General features: G+C 46.0%; 1 protein-coding gene across 1 annotated transcript in view; it reads left to right on the forward strand.

The window, feature by feature from the left end:
- Window positions 1-5,901: 5,901 nt before the first annotated feature.
- Sdk1 (sidekick cell adhesion molecule 1) overlaps window positions 5,902-23,043 on the forward strand; it is a 744,195-nt gene continuing 727,053 nt past the window's right edge. The window contains exon 1 of the mRNA XM_074075462.1: window positions 5,902-6,001. The gene's annotated coding sequence lies outside the window, so the exon portion shown is untranslated. The remainder of the gene's footprint in view (window positions 6,002-23,043) is intronic.

Here is a 23,043-nt window from a genome sequence, read left to right on the forward strand (position 1 = left end):
ACAGGACATTCTCAGAGGCTACAAATCCTCAGTCCTTCCTCCTGGCTCCCATTCTATAGAAAACAAACTCTTTTGGTATCTTCTGCCCTTCTGCCTCTCCACAGTGTCACCTCCTCCTCTGCTCATTCTTCTACCAGCTGGGACTGGCCCAGGCTCCCACCAAAACTACTGTCCTAGCATCAGTGAGGTCGTCCTTGTCACTAGATCTAGAAGCCATTTTCTATCAACACTGTTGTGGATACCATCTCCCTCAGGTTCTTTCTCAGCTGTGTGCTCAAATGTCCCCAGTGTCTAAGACCCTATCTGTGTTCAGATGTCCCACAGATACACAAGGCTTAATGGGTTCCAAATCAAGCCTGGCCCTGTCCCTTTAACTGGGCTCCTTCCTTTCAGAAATGAAACAGTTGGCTTATAAGCTAGAAGGGCGTTCTATAGCACTGGGTCCTATCTTCTAAGTAGCTCCTTAAATTGTCACTTGTCTCTCATTCCAGCAGCCATGGTCCTGTCAGTTCTTAATTAAACGTTCTCCCAGGAGGTCTCCTACCAATCTTGTCCAGCCCCAATCCATGGCTGGAATGATTTTTCCTAAGACTGTTTCTAGTTATATAGTTCTCCTGTTTAAGTCTTCTGGTTCTCCACTTTCTCACGCTGTGATTCAAACTCAGGGCTTCTCCGGGTGGCGTTCCTTCCATCTGAGTGCCCTTTGTCCTCGTGATTGTTTATTTAGTCTTGAGTTTTGTTTTTTTTTTTTTTGGCAGTTTTGGGGTTTGAACTGAGGCTTCATGCTTGCTAGGCAGGTGCTCACGTCACCAGCCCTTTTTTTCTGTAATGGATTTTTTCCAGACAGGGTCTCCTGAATGATTTGCCCAGTGTGGCTTTGAACTGTGATCCTCCTGATCACCACCTCCTGAATAGTTGGGATTAGTCTTATCTATCCTACAGGTCTCAGTTTAGACACTTTTTCCCTTGGAACACTCACCCTAGATCCTCCAAGCTGGAGATCCCTTCTTAGATTGTGTCCCGAAGTGATTTTTGTTTATCATACAATTCCTGTAATTGATTCTCTCTTGCCTGGCACAGATCAGGTGTTTGATAAGTACCTGCTGGAAAGGAAGAATGGAAAGAATTACTTTCTACCCCGTGATCCATGATCCGGCCTGAGTGTGTAATTGCTGGAGGGTGTTTGGCCAGGGCCCCCAGCTTAAGAGCCTCTGCCTTACTGTATATGAAGGGGAGGACACTCTTAAAGGAGTGGAACACACTTCTGGAAGCTTGGTATCTTTCCAGGGTCTCTCTTTTATCATAGCGTCCCTTGTAGGAGATTTTAGGTAGGTTGGCTCTAAGGTAACCAAGGCCCACGCCCCATGAGGGCTCAAAGGCAGCACCTGCAGCCGCTCTGCTCGTTAGTGGGTTGCCAGGCAACGGAACAAAGCTGAGGCTCAGGCTGGGATTAACAGTGAGCCACAAGCATCCCCAGGGGAGGTGTCCTGTCAGGAGAGGATACGGCCAGGTGTGAGGAGCCCCGGGATGCAGGCTGGGTGTCTGGCTTTGCCCACTGAGGAGCACAACAGTTCCACGTGGACACAGTTTGCCTTCAAATAGCGCTGGGATTATTTTCTTCTGAAGAACCGTGGAGAAGCCACAAGGGACTCTTCTCATGAATTACAGGTAAAACATGATTTATTAGGCTTATACCATCTGCCTTTGAAAAACAAGCCTGGTCACTTTATTCAAAAGTACAGGAAATCATATAATTCCACGTTCCCTATTATGAGTTTGGTATTCATTCTTTCAGAAAAAAATAAACTGGGATTAATCTATATACACTTGTTCTTTGTCATTAGAAGAAAACCTTTAACTGTCTGTAGTGCATATTTCTGTATCAACACCTTTCACTCTATTCTTTTCATCGCCAGTGAAATTTATCATGTGGACGTATTTGCCATTTCAGTCCTTGGGCATTTTGGTAAGCCCTCCTCCTTGGTCATATTTTCGATCAATTTCTTTGTGTACTTCTTAAAGTGTTTATTTTTCTTTTGTATTTCTCTGACTCTTGCCTGTTCATGTGTTTTGCTCATCTTAGATAATATTTCTTGTTGAAGAAAAGCTATTGATATAAATATCAATAGTTTTTCTCCAGTTTTTTTCCCTACAGATCCATAAGAATATTTTTGGTTTTAAATTTGTGTACAGTTTACTGGTGTTTTAGGAAGTTTAATATTTTCCTCTTAAAAATAAAATTCTGTTGCTTAGAAAAAGTTTATCTCATGATCCATAAAAGAGGTAAAAACAAGCAGGAGGCTGAGATAGGAGGTTGGCAGTTCAAGGCCAGCCTGGGGAGGGAAATTAAAACCTGTTTCAAACAATAAACTGGACATAGTGGTACACACTGTAATCCCAGCTCACAAGAGGCAGGACTGCCCCGGGGGGCACTAGAGATTGAACTCAGGGTCTCACACCTGCTAGGCAAGCACCGTACCTCTTGAGGTATAGGAATATATGTATATATATATACATATATATATATGAGGGTCTTGGTTTGAGGCCAGGTGTAGGCAAAAGCATGAGACCCTATCCGAAAAACTAAACTAAAGCAAAAAAGTCTGTGGCTGTGGGTCAAGTGGTAGAGCACCTGCCCAGCAAGTGCAAAGTCCTGAATTCAAAAAACAGAAGAATAACACAAAAGGCAGGAGAAAAGGACAAGTAAAACAAAAGAGGCAGAGAGAAAGAACAGAAGAGAGCCAAATTCCTAAGAGAGGTGATGTGACTAGTTGGTGACCCTCAAAATGTGACTTACATAGGAATTGTGGAGGGGGGGTTGATAAAGTGCAGATGCTAATCCAGTTACTCCAGGATGGGGCTGAGAGCACACCTGGAATAACCAGACTTTCGATTTAACAAGTGGGGATACATCGGTGGTCTCAGGGATCGTCCTAAACCCACCTAAATTATCACTTGTTTGGAAACTCTCCTGCCTTTCTCTTTAATTAAGCAGAGGAAATCCTAACTTCTTATTTTGGAAAGTATAGTCAACAGTCACAGCTCATCTTTTCAAAGAAAAATGAGTCAGCTTTCATGGGGAAACTTCCCTTAGAATATATGGCTTCAGAGTTTTACAGGCAAGCATAAAACGCTCATCGCTCAAGGCCTGGTTGGGCTGGATAAAATTAAGGTGAAAAAGTGGTCTTTGGGGCAGGAATTTTCTGCTCAAATATGCCTGGCTAGTATTATAAAGGGGTCTCTCCATTTCATTATTTTTTTCCCAGGAAGAATAGCTGTCACCTAAGCACAGTCCTCGAGAGAGTAACTAATGGGTCCCATTAGGAGCAAGATGGCCTGGCAGCCCGGGTGGGGGTGGCGGGTGACTTAACAGGACTCTGGGGACTTAACAGACTCCGTGTCTTCAACATGGTTGGTTTGCATATATTAAATATTTCTGGCTTCATTTCTTCGACTGCAGGATGGAGCCCATAACACAGCTTTATTTCCCCAGGATGATACTGAAATAGTTTCCCAGAGGGGTCTCCAAACCTCTAGCAGCAGGGTCGCCTTGGATCTCTCATCACCTACCATATACAGCCTTAAGTAAGTTTCTAGGAAGCTTTGTGCTAGCTGCAAAATAAATCATAGCAAAAGAAGCTGCCTGGTTCTTATTCGTGTCTCTTCTGAAAGAGCATAGGTGCCATCTGACAGGGACAGGTGATGTGCAGACCAAACTCGAGGGGTGGACAGAGCAAGGGTGGCCATGTGGGTTAGGGGGAAGGGAGGCCAGAATTTACTGAGTGTGAATTAGCTCACTTTCTTGCAACATTTGCCATTTCCTGTGAGATGGGAATTATTCCTGCCTTTTTCCAGGAACATTAAAGCCAGCAATTTGCCCAAATTTCACAACTTGAAAGAGCACAGCTAAGAACTCTCAAGTTCAAATCTGCAACACTGGCACCCCGCCCCCCCCCAACTCTTAGCAAAGCATTGATGCTTAAAGGTGGAGAGAGCAAGGCTAGAGTTTCTTGACCTTGGGCAGGTCACTTCACCTCGCCTGTTTCCCAGTCTGTGTCAGTGACAGTGGCTTGGTGGGTGACATGGCACTACTGCACAGGGCTGGCCCATAGTAAGTGCTCACTCCCTGCCCCTCCCCAGACTTTCATATAACCTTAAAGAAGCCCACATGGCTGGCACAGAAAAACAAAAATAGCCCCTTCCTCCTTCCACCTGTGGAAACTTAGGGCTTCGTTATTACTCTCTGATCCCTCCTAGTGGGTGTGGGAGGGGACAAAAGGCAAGACTGGGGGACAGAGGTCGTAGGTACTTCCTAATCCATCACCTCTACTTGGCCCTGTCCTTGGGCCTCAGTTTCCCCACTTCTTCTTCACTGTTCAGACTTAAGGGCCGGGTACAGAGACTAATACCGAGCCAGGTCACCATAGGGGCTTTGCAAACAGGAATGTCCCCTTGTTACCCCACCCCCCAATCACCGCCCGGGGTCTTTCTTGTGCGGGACGATAAACACAACGCAAACAAGTCTGCATCAGATGCTTCCAGGGATTGGGGGGTGGGGTGGGACAGCTCCAGCTGGGCACTCCCGGTCCCATGGCCTTCTCCACTTACATGACCTCACGCCATCGCCCCCCTCCCGGCCAAATTTCAGCAGCATCAAGCTGTTCCTTCCTTCCTCCTCCCCAGCCCCAAGTCCTGGCCTCTCAGCTGCAGAGCTGAGTTCACCCCATAAAGTCAGCTAATGCTTACCATATGCGGCGGAGCGTCCGCGCCCATCCGCACCCCTCCTCCCCCGCAGACCCAGCCACCCCGCGGCCGAGGTCCTCCTGACCCACCGTGACCTTGGACACCTCTCCAAAAGCCGTGTCCAGCTCTGCCTGCAGGCCGCGCGCCCTGGTGCCTCTCGTTGCTAGGAACTGCAAACCTGACTGAGCGAGGCTCGGTTTGCAATGACAGCAACTTGGCTCCTAACTACCGAGCACGAGCCGGAGCCGGGGCCCGGGCAGGGCGGCTCCGGGAGCGCGCGTGGAGGGGCCGTGCCGTGCGCTCCGCACCCCAGCAGCCCCCGGATCTGCGCGGCCCGGGACACCCGGCGCTTCCCAGCCGGGTCTGGGTGTTGGGAGGGGGCCGGGGAGGAGGCACCGCCCTGCCCGCGAGCCCGCCGGCTGAGCGCGTGCAGAGACGGCGCCCGCGGCTGCAGTCCCAGCCGCAGGTCCCTAGGGGGCGCAGGCGGCGCGGGAAGCGGCCAGAACCCAACGCCAGAACCCGCCGCGAAATTGCAGGCGGGCGGGCGCCGGGAGTTTGAACACAAGCGAGCTCCGAGGGGGCGGGTCTCAAGCGCCCTCAGCCAATCAGCGGCGGGCGGCGGGCGCGGGCGGCGCGTGCGGCCGGGCTGTGAATGGGGCGCGGCGGCCGAGGCGAGAGCCGGCGCGCGGGCGGGCGCACTTTCTCCTCAGCGCCGGGCGCGGGCGGTGGCGGCGGCAGCGGCTCCTCAGCGCCTGCCGACCCCTCAGCGAGCGCTGCGGGCCCTGCGCTCCGGCCGCGGGGCGGTGAGGGCGGCGTGCCGGGCGTTTCTCCCCGTTGACAACTTCTCCTCGGCATCGGCTCGCCTCCCTCCCCCCACCCGGTCCTCCCGCCCCTCGCGGGGACCCGGACGCCGCCCCTCAGCCCCGCGTCGCTGCGCGTTCCCGCCGAGGGGCGGCCGGCCGGCCCGCCGCGCCCCCTGCCCGTCCGTCCGTCCGTCCGTCCCGCGGCGGCGCCCGGGGGCGGCGGCTCCTCGGCATGGCCCGGGGCGCCCGGCCCTCGGCGGCTCCTGAGCGGCGGCGGGGGACCCCGGCCGGCGCCGACCCGCACCTCGAGACCCCCGAGACCCCCGAGACCCCCGAGACCCCCGGCCGGGGCGCGGCGCGCGCGGGGCGGCGGGCGGCAAAGTTGAGCCCGGGCGGCCGCGGACGGTGGGCGCTGCTGGCGCTGCAGCTGCACTTGTTCCGGGCGCTGGCGCAAGGTAGGCGCGGGGTCCGGGGGCGCGGGGGGTGGATTGGGGGCGCAGGTTGGGTAGTGCGGGATTGGGGCTGCGGAATTAGGAGGCGCAGGCTGGGTAGTAGGGGCTTGGGCGTGTGGGATTTGGGGGCGCAGGACCTGGGGGCGCGGGGTTGGGAGGCGCTGGTGCAACGTGGGCGCGCGGTCAGGGGTGCGGGATTGGGGGCGCAGGTTGATTAGTACGGGGTCTGGGGGCGCGGGGTTGGGAGGCGCAGGTTGGGTAGTAGGGGTTCGGGGTGCGGGATTTGGGGGCGCGAGTCGGGAGGCGCTGGTGCAAGGTGGGTGCAGGTTGGGTAGTATGGGTTTGGGGGTGCGGAGTCGTGGGGTGCGGATGGGGGCGCGGTGTCGGGGGTCCCTGGTGCGAGTTGAGTTCGGGGCCTTGGGGTGCCGATTGTGGGGGGCCCTGGGCGGGGTACGCGAGCCGGGGGACGTGGGTGGGGGTTACGTGGTTGCGGGGCGGGGAGACTCGGTGTCGCGGGTCGCTGACACAATATGGACTCGGGGTCCGGGGGTGCGGGATCGCGGGGTGCTGGGCGCCGTCTCCCTGGCGCAGCCTTGCCAACTTTGCAAGCGCGAGCGAGGGGGTCCCGGAGTGGGGCCTGCGTATCCCAGGTCTGCAGGCAGCTGAAGGGTTAATGCGCTGTGTCTGTCTGTCTGTCTGTCTGACCCGCACAGCAGTCGCAGGAGAGGGAAACTGAGCCAGCGACAGACAGCAGACATACGCGCACCCTGGGCGCTGCCTTGGCCTGTTTATTTTGGTGGTTTTAAGCCATGTGCAAAATCTTTAAAGTTGAGACCCACCCGGGCCGCTCCCCTAAAGAATGGCGAGCCGCGTCTTCAGATCGCACTCATTACGCTCAGGCTGGTTTGTGTTTGAGTCTGTGCATCACAGAGGCTTCTTCCTCGGCGATCATGAGTGACAGTGGCCTTCAAATGCCAAGTGTCAGTCACTGCGAGCTGCCCTTTCCATCTGTCCTCCCCAGGGACACCCTTCCCCTCCCCCCCCCTTTCCCCAAGTCCTGCTGCCCCGCCCCAAGTGGGTGCTGCAAGGCTGGTGGAGCAAAACTTTGAGTGCCCGCAGATCTGTCTCTGGCTTTGCTTTTCTCCCTCTGTTGCTGCTTAGAATACAGTGGTCTCTAAAACAGAGGAGTTTTGATCTCACCTGACCTGAAAACTGAGGTGCAATTGCTTTCCCCCCCTAAATCTGCATTTCCCCCCTCTTAAGCCTGTAACGCCTCTGCCAGTTAACATCCTCCTGCACTGAAGTTGCTGGGTTTTTTTAATCGTGCATTTAGTATGCCTTTTTGGTGGTGTCTGTACAATAGATTAGCGCGCCTGCCTGTTTTGCGTGGGCAGCAAGGAAAAATTAACTTAGGTGTTCTTCACCTGTGTCGTGGAATATTACTACCGCAGTAAGGAACTGGGTTCTCTGAGATTGAGGGACGCTGGGAGTGTTTAAAGTTAGCTGTGTTCTGTGTCATATGAAGATGACTTCTGTGTGGTAACAAATAATGATTTGAATGTAACACTAGTTTAAAGGTCTTAATTCAAAATTAGGATCAGAGAGCTTAACTGCCAGCTAATAACTTTTAAATTAATGCTCATCTAATGCTGTCTGAATTGTTTTCCCTCCCCGCAAGTGCTCACAAATGCCCCTCATGTTCCACTCTGAAAACAAACTGCTGCATTTCTGGTTAATTTAATTCTTCCATTACTTGTAGAAATTTTTATTTCACTTATTGGTGCTGCTTTTTTGCTTAATGATTTTTGTCCGGAAGAAAAGCATTGACGGAGCCACTTGGCAACCTGGAATCTAGATTGCCAGCCACGCCAGGTTCAAGTGCAGAAATCTTCATCACTTAGGGTGACCTTTAGAATAGAAATGTTGTTTATTAAGTTTCCTTTATTCAAAACAAAGAGGTCATATGTGCTTTGCGGTAACACCTGTACATTTATACATAGGTGGTGCACAAATTCCAGTGGGGAAAAAATCTGCCACTGACTTTGTTTTGAAGTATATTAGAATTTTTATCAGTTCCACTTTGAGGCCCTATAATAAGTGTTGCACTCTCACAATTGAAATGTTAATGCAAATCATTAATTAAAAATGTACTAAGGTAATAATGGAACATTGTAAGGGAGGAATATTTTATTCCTTCTTGCCAGTGCAAACATTAGTATCTGTTCTACATTTATATGGCTTATGAAAGCGTACAGATCTTTCAGTGTAAAATTTCAAATAGGTTGTCACAAATTTTGAATTCATTGACAGGGTTCTGTTCTCTGTGCTCTGTGAAATGTGTAATATATCCATCATTTTTTATACCATATTGAAAATTCATATTACAGAGGCGATGCCACCATTTGACAAAAGCTCGTGTATCTTGAAAATGAAAATTCTGGTCCTGCTGTAGAGATTTTGGATGGTGACGAGATGGTTCTGTGCACAGGAATCTTGTCAGATCAGATGTAACATTGGAAATGGAACAATTACCCTGACTTGGAACTGGTCATAAGGACCCTATTATTACTGTGCAGCTGGGTGAGCTAGTCCTAATCTCTCTTTAAGTGTTTTCTTCTCATGGTACTTCATGTGGTTATGGTATCCTGGGAGAAAATGAGGGCATCGCATGGCTAGTAAGTTCTATGTGTCACTGAAGTTACAAACTGTCTGTGTAATTGGCCATTTTGTGAAACACCAGGTTCTGATCTTCCAAATGTTGCTTCACTATGAACTGGAGTGTCTTCTTAGTACATGGTAATGAGAATTCCTGTTGCATTCCCAGCTTATTGGTGTGGGTTTAATTGCTTGTGACTTCCTTAAAAAAACCCAAATCTTTGGCTTTCTGGAAGCCTAAGGCAGGGTGCATCACATCCTTTCTTTCTGCTGTCCACCAAGGAGCCAAGTGTGAGTGGTTTAGAAAGATGACTTCTGAGCCAAAGGCGGTGGTATTAGTGTCACGTGCTCAAGGGCCCTGGTGCCTTTGGTTTACTGCTGGGCTTTTTACAGGCTTATTGAGTCTGGTCATGTTCGGTGTACTTCACAGATGGGGCCTGTGCTCGTTCATCAGGGAAAGGAATGAGAGGGAAAGGAATGTCTTGGGTTGTTCAGAGTCCTGTTTTTCATCTGGAGGTTGTTCCCAACAGCCCCAGTACGGGATGTATCAGAATCACCTGGGATATTTGAGCTATGAGGAACCAACTTCCTTTGCTGTGTGACCCACAGCTCACGTTCCAGGTGATTCTCAAACACAGGCTTTTGAGAAGGCTTCACTTACATTCCTTTACTTTCCTCCACTCTACTCCCCTGCTCATTTCCTGGAAGAATTGCTACCCCAGTGTTTCTCAAACTCAGTTGTACATTGGATCTACCCAGGGGCTTTAACCAACACTGATGGCTGATCTCACTTCTAGAATTTGCTTAATTGACTTGAGGTTGACCTGGTGGCCGTCTCCCCAGGTGATTCTGTGGTCCATTTAAGCTTGGGATCCCCTGCTCTATCCCTTTCCAGTGAGATCTCAGAACTCCATGTCCTTTTGAACCTTGTCCTGGGCCTGCAGTCCTCCCCCACATTCCATGTCTCAGTGACCTTTGTGGACCTGGAGCTTGTCTTCACTTATACCTGGTCCAGGTTCCTGCTCTCACTTTCTAATCAGCTCTTTAGTGTCACAGCCCTTTAATTGCTACCGAAGTGCTGAACTCCTGTTTGGTGCTACTCTGGGGTGTGCGTCAGAATCACTAGTGAAATAAAAACAAACAAACATAAACAGGATCACCTGGGCTTCACCTCAGTCCTGCTGGTTCTCAGAAGCCCGTATTTAATGAATGCTCCACAAGTGATTCTTGTCCCTCTGTGTTGCCTTAAGGATATAAGAGGCATCCTTGTACACTTAAGGAGATTATCCCTGAGTATGTCACCCAGTCTTTTCACCTTACTCTGACTTCCTGTGGTCTGGACCACTTTTCTCAGGCCATTTCCTAGGCATAAGGTCTGCTAATTAGATGCTTCTGCCACTTCTTTGATGGAGAAATTACAAAACAGCGTTAATTGAGGTCACTGCATGTCTAGCTTCCTTTGGGCTCGTACTATTTTCCATTAATCCAGAAGCGCTTTGTTTCCTCTTTCTCCTCTCCTGTGAACCCTTAGAACCCACAGTTTGAATTTGAACTGGAACTTGGGTTCCAGACCACCTTGCTTCAGAGTCTTACATGTACTCAGTGCTCAGATACTTGCTGAATTAAATCTGATTAGACCACTGAATATTTAACAGATGGCAACTAGTCACTTGGTTGGTAACTATCTTGTAGATCCAATTGCAAGCAATTATCACCCTTTCTGCAGTCTGTGTCACAACCTGTAGCTCTCCTTTAATGAGTCCTATGTGCCAAATACCAAGGGCTCATTTATTCTTCACAACTCCCGAGGTGGACAGCATTTCTGTTCTCATTTCACCTGTGAGGAAACTGAGGCATTGAAATGGTAACTACCTGCCTAAGACCCCTGGTCTAGTAGTTGGTGGAGCCCTGAAAGAAAACCCTGATCCAGAGTCTGAAAATAACCCAAGTTCACACCCAGTGGGCTGGAGTGTCTCCCATGTAGCCCTCCTTGCCTTTGTGAGGGGAGGGAAGGTGGGCACAGTCTGATCCATACAACAGGGAAGATGGTGTTTTCTAAGTACTGTATTGAGTTACCTGACCTCGAGTTTCAGGTTACCTTACTTCCAGGTGGGATTGTGAGACAATAAAATTTATGTCAGATAATATGGAAGCTAGAGGAATATGCATGAGTCCTTCCATGTACCCATAATATCATGGTGTCACCATTTCAGTATATTCCTCTCCATTAAAAAATAATATAACTTGAATCTCAGCTCAGGGTGGGTGTTGGCAGAGGTTTGACCACCCTTGAAAAGACCGATGGGAGTGAACCATTTCTTTGAGGAACATTTGACAATTTTATCTGCACTCAGGTACATGAATTACGACTCAAAGAGCTGGGGTATGCAAGGTACAGATCTTTTGTTTATTTTGCTTTAATATGAATTTTATCTAGCAGCAGTTAAGTTCATCTATCTATATACCAGGATTGTCCCTAGCCAGGGAGTTCCTTATACCCTCAAATGTTGGGGTGAAACAAAGTGGAAGGGTGCAAGTTAAGCTGGGAACTTTGATCAAATTCTGTCCATCAGTGCCATCTATAGTTCCATCCTAAGAGTCCTTGGGTTGTTTTTGTTGCTATGCGGAGTTTGATGTCCTAGGTGGCAGAGGCATGTCACATGTAGTGTTTGTCTACCTACCTGCTGGCCTTGCTCAAGGTGTCCTAGACCAGTAATATCATCTGACTAGAACTAGAGAATGGATAACTCAGAGTAGGAGGAAACCCAGAAATTGGATTTTGTCTGTGTCATGACTTACATTTTTCTATATAAGTGGTAGGTGGGGGGGGGTGGGAGTGAAAGTGGGTTCAAAGATAAACATTTGCAGAAAAAAGATGGACCTACGATCATCATGCTGAGTGAGAGAAACAGCTCAGGAAGGCCAGTGTCACGTGTTCTCGTTCATCTGTGGAACCTAGGCCTGAGATGATGGTGGTGATGATGGGACTTACGTGTGAAAGGGGGATGGTCTGGGAGGGACCAACAGGATGTGAAGGTGGAGGAAAGGATGCTGAGGGTGAAGAGGATGGCGGTGTGCTGCATATATATGCATACGTGTGCGTATATATGTGTGCATACGTGTGTATATATGTGTGCATACGTGTGTATATATGTGTGCATACGTGTGTGTATATATGTGTGCATACATGTGTATATATGTGTGCATACGTGTGCGTATATGTGTGTGCATACGTGTGCATATATATGTGTGCATACGTGTGCGTATATATGTGTGCATACGTGTGCGTATATATGTGTGCATACGTGTGCGTATATATGTGTGCATACGTGTGCGTATATATGTGTGCACACGTGTGTATGTACGTGTGCATACGTGTGTGTATATATGTGTGCATACGTGTGTGTATGTACGTGTGCATACGCGTGTGTATGTACGTGTGCATACGCGTGTGTATGTACGTGTGCATACATGTGCGTGTATGTGTGCATACGTGTGTATACATGTGTGCATACGTGTGCGTATATATACGTGCATACGTGTGCGTATATATGCGTGCATACGTGTGTATATGTGTGTGCATACGTGTGTATATGTGTGCATACATATGTGTGCATACGTGTGCGTATACATGTGTGCATACGTGTGCGTATATATGTGTGCATACGTATGTATATATGTGTGCATACGTGTGTATATGTGTGTGCATACGTGTGTATATATGTGTGCATACGTGTGTGTATATATGTGTGCATACGTGTGCGTATGTATGTGTGCAGACGTGTGTGTATGTATTTGAGGACAGCATAATGAACCTCTCCCCCCAAACACTGTCTGAAAAAGTGGGGAGGAGGAAGAGGGAAACAGAAAGATAAGAGAGGGGGTGAGCTTGTTCAAGGTATGCTGTCCACATGCATGGGATTACCACAATGAAACCCCTCATGTTGTTAATGTATCCTAATGCAAAATATAACAAAAACCATTTTACAAAGAAGAGGTAGAGGATTATTTTAAAATAAAGTATTGATGTAGGTTTTATTTGGTTAAATAGTAAGCAGTGACACATTTGCACTTACTGTACTTGAGCGCTTAATTCATATGGTCTCCTTCATTGTAATTGATTTCACTTCAACATTTCTACATGGCATTTTCTTAAATTTCCCCCTAATTCGGACGTCTCTTCATTAAAGGGCATAAACCTCTATACCATAGCTGCGAGGGAGACTGCAGGTGGCACCTTGCCATCCCATGGTAGCACGTAGAAACCGCGGTAATGAGTTCTTCAGTGAGCACCTGAAAAGTAAAGGCCTGGTATAGTTTGATAGGTCCCAGTCACATATTGATTCTAAGGGAATTTATTGTTGGTTTTAGAGCTTCTTTATATTAATGCCATTTTTAGCATCTCCAAATATAAAAATAAATGATATTCGGGGAGCATTGCTTAGGAAATGCTCGTTGTTGACACACTTGCTACTTGAGTTGGCTCATGGTTTGGCCTCCTGACAGGCCAGAGACTTACTGCATCAGCTTGGCCCCGGTCTCCTGTGGGTGTGGTGGGAGTGAGATAATTTTTATAAAGCCTTCCTAGAAACACAGTGTGTCAAATGGACGAGGCATTGGACTAAGTGCCGGTGGCCTGGCTTTTATCTCCTCCTGAAACTACCTTGCCGTGTACTCAACTCTGTTAGCCTCTTGAGTCTGTTTTCCCGCCTGTCAAAGGAGGGGGTTAGACGAGTTGTTCAAATCGTTCTGTTCTGATTGTCTGATCTTTGGGATATTGCATGCTTTATGCCCTCAGTGGCATCTCTAAGTGAGTCCCCAGTCAGAAGAGACACACTTACGTCCACCTGCCTCAGCTCTTAGGACCTGTTCCTCTTCATTTCTGCCACGTGTTTGCAGTGTGGACGACAGCTGAGCTGCAGTATAGTATCTGTCCTCAGGTGTTGCCATCCAACATGTGATGTATTTACTCTAGCTTGAAAATGGCGCATGCTTAAAATTGTAGACTCTGTGAAACAAATTAATGCCATAATTTATCAGCGTAAGCCTGAAGTTTGGAGAAATAAATTTTCTTAAAATAGAAGATTCTTATTTATCTAAGTGGCTAGAAGAAGTAAAGGCAAGACCAGTCGGGATCTACTAGAGGCAATGAAAATGAGAAATCTGAAAAGAAGGAAATAAGTCTCCGAGGTTGCTCACACTTACCAGACAGTGACCATCAGCAATTAGAGTGATTAGTAGATGGTGGCCCTGATATAATGGCTTAAGTGTTGTCTTTGTGGACTTTTAGTAAACCATGGAGTGCTTAAAATTAAGACAAGAATTCTCACTTTTAACAGGTATAGCTGGCATTCCATTGGTAGAGACAGTGTCTAGTGAAGTTAACCACTATCAATTAAGTAATCCAATTTCTTGACAGATGATGTGCCAGTCAAATAAATCTATTAATTTACTGATCTTTGGAGATTAGCTTATTGAACATGTGTGATGTTTTTAATTTCACTGCATTTTTAGAAAATTATCATTTTTTATATTGACAAGGCTAGTTTTTGGAGATGTGGGCTTTCAAGAATGGGCTAGAGCTGGGCACCAGTGGCTCACGCCTGTAATCCTAGCACTCAGGAGGCAGAGATCAGAAGATTGTGGTTCAAAGCCAGTCTGGGCAAATAGTTCTCAAGACCCAATCTCAAAACCAAAACAACAACAAAAAACCAAAAAAACAAACCCACCACAAAAAAGGGCTAGTAGAGTGGCTCAAGGTGTAAGCCCTATGTTCAAGCCCCAGAACCAGGGAGAAAAAAAAAAGAATGGGCTAGACCTGGGACTAATTATTACAAAGACAAAATTTGTCACAGGTACAACATTTTCTTGCCTTTTCTTCCTTTAGAACTCTCTTGTATTCTAGAGCTGATTCTAAGCCATGTAAATTTTAGAAGCCTGAATTTACAAAGATGAATGATCTAAGGAAAAAAAAAATGTAGAAAAACCAGTGACTGTGGTGACTCAGGGAGAAATATGGATACTTGGGGAACTCCATCATTACTCACCTCTATTACAGTAATGGTTGATGGGAATTTTAGCAACCCCAGCAGGCTAGTTAGGACTGGATTTCAGATTTGGGGTGAGGAGGGATTTTGTATGACATAGGTATGATTGATATACTTAGGTCAGAGTGACCATCTCCAGAGTCACTTTGCATGTGTTATTTGTGGTTTTCTCATGAGATAGGGCCTGGTTTCAAAGTGAAAGGCAGTTCTGTCTTGACTCTTGCTAAATGTCAGGTGTGATGCAAAAAGAATGAAAGAGATTCTGGTTCTGTGTGACCAATCCCTTCCATAGGGTGGATGTCAGCATTGATTCTATACATGAACCACCAGGTGGCAACAGAAAAAGTGTTCATAGAGGATCTGATCTGTGCTTTCCACAGGTAATTGTTTCTTCCGTGGTACACCACCTCTCAGTACACTATTGTCATACAGAAAAGTTTTGGCTAAGAACAGAGCAAGTTCATAATACCTCACAATGTAAGATCACAATCAGAACATAGAACAGTGGTGCCATGTCACTAGAAAGATTTTATTTACATGAGAGCATCTATAAACTATTCCCAAAGGGAGTGAGTTCCAGGGACAGCACTTTATTATATATATTATTGTACATTGTGCCTCTAGGTTTACTTTTTTTTAAAATTCAGCTCTTAGAGTAAGCTGTGATGATTTGCAGAACATTAAAGAAAACGTGCCTCTTACCCCAAAGCATTTTATGTAACGTCTTTGAAAGGAGTTACATGAGCTTACAAACATTGAGCCAGTTTGTATATTAGCTGGCCAAATGTATTTCTGCTTTATGTAGAATTGGTTTTGTTTTTGCCTTGCAGGCATATCTTCTCCTACCCCATATTAAGTGTATCATCTTGGCTGTTCTAAAATCTTTTTCTTAGCCAAGTCTCCTGGTTGCAAGCTAGACAGTCTGAACTATTTAGGAAGAAAAGGGGGTTACAGTGTAATCAGAAGGATTTGTAACTCCTGTAACTCTGGCAGATTTAGCATTTATCTCTGCCTCAGAAATGAGAGCCTCACTCAGATGCATGAGGCCTTAGGTTCTCTCAGCATCACCAGTGCCACCACAAGAACCCTCAGGTACTGTCCTCTTTGTCATCATCTGTTTGCTTCTGTTTCTGCACTGGTGTGATTCCTGACTCACTGGAAATTGTTTTCTGTTTGCTGCTGAAACCCAGCTATCACCAATCATTGCATTCCTATAGCTTCAGACCCACAAATAAAGACTGACTTAAAGCTTTGGTCCTGAGTCCAAATGCTGTGAAATGAGAAGATTTGCATTTAAAAGTCATCCTGAGGTGGGAGGAAGTGTTGTTTTCATGCAGAACTGAGAATGGGTGGAGCCAGAATGGATGACTGGATGAGCTAGATGCAGCCAGCCATGGAGGTGGGAAGAAGCACAGCTTAGAGCAGCAGAGCGGGAGGCAAGTCTGTGCAGCAGAGAGATTCAGGAGGCAAAAAGTGGATGTGCTTTGCTGATAGGTTCGATGTGCACTGGGAATGAGAAGGTGTCAAAGGCAACACCCAGGTTCCTGGCTTGCACCAGTAGGGGTTAGGGCAGTCGTTCACTAAGGCTGGACCACCTCAGTTTGGGCAGTATGGTCATGATTCTCGCTTTGAATGTTTTAATGCAAAGTACCCTCGACACATCCAGACTGCTGTTAAGGTGCTGGAATAGTTGAGCTTTCCAGTCAGAGGAGGACCCTAGGCTTTGCTGTTTGTGGGGATAGCATAGCCTATAGTTCAAGAGGATGAACTTGGCATTAAATAAACCTGACACTACCTCTTGGTAGTTATGCTTCTTTGGTCAGCTACTTAATGTTTGTTATTTTTCTCATTTCTGAAGAATTATATAATAATTTTGCCTGCCTCACATAGTTGTGAGGATCACCAGCATGGTGTCAGGCATCTTGTCTTGTACATAGTCTGCAACCAGTAAGTGTTAGGTGTTGCTGTTATTTTTTACACTTTGGTGGACAGGAATTGTCCAAAGATGCCTTATCCATCTTCCCCCACTCCCATAGTATTAGGGATTGATGAGCCACTGTAGTACAGAGTATGAGCAGCTGGCATGACTAGAGAGGCATTACAGTAATAGTAGCTTGGCCGTGATTTACTGGGTGGATCGCAGGGGAGAGTGTGGAGTGAAGGGCTGAGCTGGGGAGTGGTGGTGGTAATATAGGAATGCTATGTATTTAAATGCAGGGAGCATTGGCATGGAAAGATTGGAGGCAAATAAATGGGGCCAAGAAACGGCTATTGGATTTGTTGATTAGTGGGAAATCATCTTTTTGAGGCTAATTTCACTGGACTTCTAGAAGCGTAAAGTAAGTTGATGATGAATGGGTGGGGATAGAATGCAGTCAATAGTGTATTCTCCTACTATGGGAATCCTCAAGCAAAAAAAGAGAACTAGGGAGGCATTTGAAATGTGTAGTGACAAAATGATTTAAAAATGTCTTGGGGATACTTATTTTTTTCTAAATTTGAAACCTGTTCTTGAGGCTGGAAAAAATGTGGGTTGTTATTCCAATTTCATGTTTTGACTACTGTAAGCTTCTAGCAACACTGCCACCAAAGCTAAAGTAGAGAACTTAAATCCCCATGCTGCTATAAACACATAGAAACTATGGACAAAATATACCAAGAACAAACAAAAGCATTCTTGAGCTTGAAAGACCAGGAAATCCCCAGGTGCCTGAAATGATATGAAAACTCATACTAGGGCAGTAATCAGAAACTCCAGGCCAACTGTAGTTTCAGATCTGCGTTCAGGGCCCGAGGACTTGGTGGCGGTAATGGGGTCTCCTAAGGAGCAAGAGACTTGGCCTTCGGTCTGCATTCTAGTTGAAAGGTGAGGTTGAGGTCTCCGACATAGAACCTTGAAGGTCTGTCTTATTTATAAAAAGACTAGAAAAACTGTGCCTACTTGTCTGGGAAGGTGCAAAGAACCGTGCTGTCCTCCTGGGGTTGTTATAATTAGGAATAATAATAATAATAATAATAATAAAAAAGACAAACATCTTAAACCCAAGGCTGGAACTCACAATGAGGGTGGGTTGAAATTTAACATTTCTTACCATGCAATTAACCCTCACACTAAGAAATGAGTACAAGATTTGGTTCAGAATGATGGAAAGTAATAGAGCCCGTGGAAGCACTGTCCTGTAGAGCAAGGTAAGTAAGCAAACGCGGGATTCTTGCACACGGAAGCTCGTGCTGAAGATGAGCTTGCAGTACAAAAAGGACCAGCCACATAAGAAAATGTCATGGTGCCGGAGTCAGCTGATGGTATGGATAGGAGAATTAGTTCTCCAGGAGGTAAGGATGATAGGGCACATGAAAGAGATGTCTTTATCTGAAATTATTAGAGATAAAAGATGACCATGTTGAAAGAACAGATTAGAAAATGAACACACGGATTTGGGAAGGAACCAAATAGAACTTCTATAAATGAAAATTATGGTCATTAAATTTTAAAAAGTAACCTCAATGGACAGGTTAAACAGCCAAGTGGATGTAATTGAGGAGAAAACTATTGGTTTTTAAGGAGACTTGAGCACATTGCTTGGAGGACAGTACTGGAGGATGAAGAGGTGGAAATTGAGAGGTTAAGATTCATGAACCTTAGAATGAGAAAGTCCAGTATCCTTCTGTGAGCCTCAGAGAGAGAAAACAGGACGGGTGCTTTTGGAAGATGCAGTGGTCTGGAGTTTTCGTAATGCGATTCCAGAAGCTTAGTGGAGCGCATGCAGAATTAGTAAAAGTAAATTCATCCTTAGACACATTGTAGGTGAAGCGCTAGGAAACAAGACAAAAGCAACTGGAGTCAAGCAGGTGTTCGAACTGGCAGTTATCTTGTCACAGGAGAAGATGGCTGGGTATTTTCACAGTGTTGAGAGGAGAAAACCAACATGGTTGAAGTCTCTATCCATATAAAATGATATCCAAGAGGAAGAGTGAAATACTTTGTAGATAAAGACAAAGTTGATCATTCACAGGCTTCTGCTAACCTACTTCACTACTAAAAGATGCACTTCAGGAAGAAAGCAACTGAAACCACAAGAGTGAGCTGCAGCTAGGTTAGGGATAGGAGTATTGTTAACCATGTGCCCTTAATTTACTGTCTGTGTATTTGCCTTGTAACTTGAGAAAAATGAGTTGGTAGGCTGCTCATACCTGAGGGTTTCAACCAGCGCTGGAATGGAAGATTGAAACTTTATAAACATGTCCAGGCTTTCTTCCCTAGTCCCTACAGTGTAGAACTAACAACTAGTCACGCAGTGTTCACATGCATCAGGTGTTGTCATCTGGAGATAATTAAACTATGTAGGAGACGTGCATGGGTTATATCCAGATAACCCATTTTATGGTAAGGGATTCAAGCATCTGTAGATTTTGGTGTCCACTGGTAGGTGGGGATATCCTACAAACAATCCCCCATGAATACAGAGGAATGACAGTCTTAGCAATTTCTATTAAAACTGTAATGAGTGCAGCTGAGCTGAGTGGGGGGTTGGGAGAGGTGCAGCTTGTGGGAGGTGTTGGTCAAAGAACAGATACATTTGAAGAGATCTGTTTTACAACTTGGTGACTGTAGTTGGTAACAATGTACTTTATTCTTTAAATTTGTTGCAAGTAGTCCTTAAGTGTTTTCAGCACAAAAATGTACCTGAAATACTGCACAGATTAATTAGCTTTTCCACAATGTATAATGGTTTCAAACATGTTGTAAGGAGCAAGTACACACTTGACCCTTGAGTAGTGCTGGGTTGGGGGCCACCCTCTGTGCAATAGGAAAATCCATGTGTAGGTAGCTCTTGACCCTAAAATGAATAAGCCTGTGTTGACTGGAAGTTGTGCTGGTTACAGAGTCAAGTATGACATTTTGTAGGTTGTATGTGTTATGTATGGTGAAAAATGGGGGTGAGCCATGACAGAGCACTTTACACTGTTCTGCACCATTTACTGCAGGCAGTTGTTCAGGCGGGATGATGAATGGAGTAGGTGTTTTCAGTGGACACTTGCAACACTTGTGCTCCTGCGGTAGATGGAATGGCTGTAAAATCATTGCTGTAGCACAGTTCCCACTGCAGCTAGTTAGATGCAGTTAGGAAGTTTTGGGTGCTGAAGACTGACCCAGGGCCTTGTGTGTGCTGAAGACGAGCTGTGCCGTTGAACTACACCTCCAGCCCAGGGCCATGACTTAATACCACATCTTCATGCTGTTCACGTGTTTCTTAACTTCACATGTACTGTCTGTGTTTGCATAAATAGTTAACCTTTTTCATAATTTGTATATTTGTGATCACAATAACACAGGTATACTTATGTGTACATCTTTGGTGTTTTGTGGTTTTTATTTTTGGCTGTACTAGGGGTTGAATTCAGGGTCTCACTCTTGCTAGGCAGATGTTCTAGTACTTGGGTCATGCCTCCAGCCCTTTCGAATTGGTTATTTTTGAGCTAGGGTCTCCCTTTATGCCCAGGCCAGCCTGTACGGTGATCCTCTTATCTGTGCTTCCCCACATTGCTGAGGTGACGTATCACTGTACCCAGCTTTGGTTGAGATGGGGCCTCCCAAACTTTTTGCTCTGGTTGTCCCTAACCATAACCCTCCCAATCTTTACCTCCTGGGTAGCCACATTACGGCTTGAACCACCATAGCAGCCTTGTGTACATATCCTGTGCTCTCATGACGCGCCTACGTTTATCTTCCTTTTTTAAAAAAAGTTTCTAGGCTACTTGGTTTGTGAACTTTTGCAAATTGTTGCAGATTTCTTAAAAAATGTGCATATAAGTGGAGTCATGCAGCTCAAACTGTTGTTCAAGGGTCAGCTAGACACAATTTTTGTCAATTACAATGTATGAAGTGCGAGCAGCAGAGTTAGTTGAGGCATTTGTTGCCTCCCTGCATAAGACACTAAAGGTGCACTGAAAGCAAAGCTTCTTCCTCCCCAAGCCTGCAGTTTACTAGGCACGTGTAAGGCAGTGCTGAGACACTGGGGGACCTTTATGCCGCACAGCGGGTTCAGAATTGGGGAGATCAGGACTGGGAGGCAGAATCTAGAGATTCAGATTAGCACCTGGGAACCTCACGATGAAGGACTCCATAGAAAGGAGCGAATGACGGAAGTGAGGAGCTCAGCACTGGATCATAACAGGATTCTCCGCAGACTGTTGAAGGCCCAAACAGCAAGACCTGTGTGCTGAGCCAGTATGTTCTTAATGTCGTCCTCTACACTCTGAGTTGTGGTCTCAGTGGCATAGCTGTGGGAAAATAGGGCTTGGATCTTGGTTTTCAGAGAGATAGATAAAATACTTTTAACAGTTGAGGGGAAACACACAGAGAGGAAAAGGTGGTTGAGATGGCTCAGTGGATGGAAGCTTTACATCAGCTTCTTTTGAGACAGGGCCTTTAGCCCAGACTGACCTAGAACTCATGATTTTCCTGCCTCAGCCTCCTGAATACTGGAATTGCAGGCACGTTCCATCAGACCTAGCTACTTTATCATCATTTAGAGACGGTTTAGTATTGTATGAGCCTCAAATACAGCTTGAGGTGTTTTTTTTTTTTTTAGCAATTACTTTGCTTTGAATGTGTCTCAGGTGAATGAGATGGAATTTTCATCATGGATCCTGTTGGCAACAAGCATAATTGTTTTTAAAGCCATACTTTACCTGGCCTTGGATTTGCCCATGGATGGTCCCTACGTGAGCTACTGAGCAAACACAGGAGTACTAACGTGCTCTGACTTCTGTTTGCCAGTCTGAGGAGGAAGCTTTCTTGACTGGAGTCCCCGCTTCTATGTGTATTCGTCCACAGCAGGTCACTTTGAGCAAAATGATGAGGCTTTGAATTTTTGTGGCTGCCTTTGTGGTGCTCATGTAGCACTCTGGACTACTACACTGTGGTGTAAGAAGGGGCACTAGAGCTGCCTCAGGTGAAATGAGGCCACAGATGCTTCTGCGGTATAACGGTGTGTTTTCATGGGATACTTTTTATGTGTGAGGTCATGTATGCGGTACCTCTATCTCTACAGCCCTGTTTTGTACATGAGGAAATTGAGGGAGAGAAGTTAAGGTCACCCTCTGTATAACTGGTAGAACGGGACTTCTGCAGTAGTGGCTGTCTCTAGAGCCCCTGTTCTTAGCCCCATGCTGCCTTCTGCACAGTGTGAACCTCTGCCATGGGAAGCCTGTGTCAGGCCTCCTCTCACACAGGGCCAGTCATGCATTTGCCAGAAGAGGGCCTGGAAGTCAGCATCGTGAGCCACTGATGACGGCTCTCTGTGAGCAGGATTGTGTGTGTTTTGTGTCCTTCTTGCCTCTACTTTCCGATTCTCTATAATGAGCTCAGATTGCTTTTGAAATAGGAAACAAAATTAAATCTTACAGCAAAGTATAAAGATTAAAAAAATGGGAAAGTAATATTAAGTAAAAATGGACAAGAACTTTGGTTTGTAATATGCTGCAGGACGACAGGCCTGAGTGCAGTGTTGATCTCTGAATACTCTGTCTCAAACAGGAAGCACTTCCAGCGCTTTTCAGGTTTCAAGAGCAATTAGAATTGCTTGCCACAATGTGGTACAGTGGATTTTAGGAGAAACACAGTAGAAAGCAGTGCAGTGGTTCAGGCTGAGCCTGCATGAATGGGAACCTGGGATTTTTTTTTTTTTTCTATTTGAGGGAACTTAAATGATTGTTTTTGGCTTTCTTTTGTTCATCTGTTTGAAAAAGGCATGAAATATCTTAAGTTGCAGGCTGTTTGTAGGAACAAAAAACTCCTTTGAAAGATGGATTGATAAACACATTTGTACCATTGATTTCTGGTTAGGCCTGCTTAATCTTTTTGGTTCTAGTGTCAAATTCTCCCAATAACAAGTCTGATATCAAATCCATTCAGTACATTCAAGTTTTTTTTATGAGAGTGAGCACAAAAATTGAAACATTTACTTGTAAGTTAAAATTAGGAGTGAATACAACTTTAGATAGATTTAAGTTTAGTACTTGAAAAGTTAAATTTAAGTAGACTGTGTATACTATGAATGCAGATTAGGAGGGCATGGTATTTGAATGCTGTGGTGTCATGGGCAACAATTTGGTGCATCTAGCTGACAAAACATACCGTTTTGTGAGACTTCACTAGTACATGGCAGAGGTGCCATTGGCTGTTTCTCTGCCGTGTCATCTCCCTGCTTGTTTTTATGGAGTTGTACAAATTCCTGCAGCCTGGAGCTGTTGTGGTTCTTGCCCATCCTGAGCTGTTTTCCCAGTTATCCATCCTTTTTGTTTAAGCCAGAGTTGCTTTTCTTTGAGTGGACAGTCTTC

Source organism: Castor canadensis, chromosome 6, assembly GCF_047511655.1.
Source record: "Castor canadensis chromosome 6, mCasCan1.hap1v2, whole genome shotgun sequence".
Classification (NCBI taxonomy): domain Eukaryota; kingdom Metazoa; phylum Chordata; class Mammalia; order Rodentia; family Castoridae; genus Castor; species Castor canadensis.